The sequence below is a fragment of the Xenopus laevis genome, chromosome 6S (assembly GCF_017654675.1).
Source record: "Xenopus laevis strain J_2021 chromosome 6S, Xenopus_laevis_v10.1, whole genome shotgun sequence".
In the NCBI taxonomy this organism is placed as follows: Eukaryota; Metazoa; Chordata; class Amphibia; order Anura; family Pipidae; genus Xenopus; species Xenopus laevis.
The window spans coordinates 39,268,144-39,269,936 of NC_054382.1; positions in this window are offsets into that span (position 1 = coordinate 39,268,144).

Here is a 1,793-nt window from a genome sequence, read left to right on the forward strand (position 1 = left end):
CCGAATCCTGGATTCGGTGCATCCCTAAAATTAACACATATATACATTAGATTCAAAAAAGTATTTTGTTTGTTGTCCCTTTCTTACAAAGCACTATTTAAACAGGGTAGCATTTTATTTGAGTGAATCAGTTTGACGTGTGAAATTATGAAATGTAATTGAGACCAAGCACATAAAAATGAATCATTAAAACATAATTTAAAAGCTACAAATGATTAGTGCAGCTTTATACAGATAAGCATTTTTGAGGGTGGTGTTGTGGCTATGAAGCATTCTGCGATTTAGCCTAGCAATCCAATAAGCACAATGGGGAAGCCGCAACTTCCCTGAAGTTACATTCATTGCACATCATTCGGTGGGAGCTGTGAATGATGTGCAATGAATGTAACTGCTGGGAAGTTGCTGCTTCCTCATTGCTGCTCATAGGATTGCTAGGCATGCATTTTGATGTTTTGCTGCCCTACTGCTGTTTACTCTTTCAGTGCCACAGTGATGCTCACACATGCTGTTAGTCCTTAAAGGCCTATGTGTGTCATTTGTGAGGGGTAGGGTCTATGCCACAGGTCACATTAAATTTCCACTGTGCCATTCAGTCTGGGGGTATTTATACATGAAATTTCCTGAAATGTGAAATTAAAATTGAAATTCCCTGAAAATTCAGTGAAAACACACGGGAAAGTGGGTGGAGTCAAAGGGGAGTGGCTAAAAGGAGGCGTGACCAAAAAAATTTGCGGCGCGCTATGCGCGCCTCCATTGCTCCTCGTCCTGGCCCCCCCAGCTGAAATCATCTTCTGCTGCCTATGCTAAAGGTATATACTTAATGGGTTTCCTTGCCCCTACTGTAATAGTTATACAGGTATGGGATCTGTAAGGGCCGGAACTAGGGGTAGGCAGAGTAGGTACATGCCTAGGGCGCAAAGCTGAGGGGGCGCCAGGCACATACCTGCTCTGTCACCTAGCCCATGTCCGGGCCTGTGTCTCCCTGACTGCCGCTGGTAAGTTTAGTTTAAATGCACTTCTGCGCATGAGCGTTGGTGCGTAGTTTTGCGCATGCACGCTGGTGCGTATTTTTGTGCATGCGCGCTGGTGCATAGTTTAACGCATGCGCAATTGAGCACACAATAAGCCGGCGCTGTGGCTGGCCAGGTTGCTTAGGGGCCTGGCCGTGTTGGCCTGGCTCTGGGATCCGTTATCCAGAATGCTCCGAATTATGGGAAGGCCATCTCTCATTGACTCCATTTTATCCAAATAATCCAGATTTTTAAAAATAATTACATTTTTCTCTGTAATAATAAAACAGTAACTTGTACTTGATGCCAACTAAGATATAATTAATCCTCATTGGAAGCAAAACCAGCCTATTGGGTTTATTTCATGTTTACGTGATTTTCTAGTAGACTTAAGGTATGGAAAGATCCATTATCCACAAAACCTCAGGTCCTGAGCATTCTGGATAAAAGGTCCCATACCTGTACAGTTTATTTATCAGTTAATAACATAACCTAAGTGAGTGTCGGCAAGGTAAAAGCAAAGATAATGCTGTTACTCACTGAAGCTGTTGCCTTAATCACGAGTGACGCACTGGAGACAAGCTAATGTATAAGAGTGAAAGCACACAGGATTTTCTTTCATCCTAGGTGACTTCATTACTGAACTTGCAGCCGGCCTTCTTTTTGCAGCTCTGCCCCCTCTGGAATCTGATTGGATGTGGAGGCAGAGCCTGTGTGAGTGACAAGTCTCACACTGAATGGAACTGCTCCCTCCCCCTCCCAGTTGGACAGCAGAAACCCTGT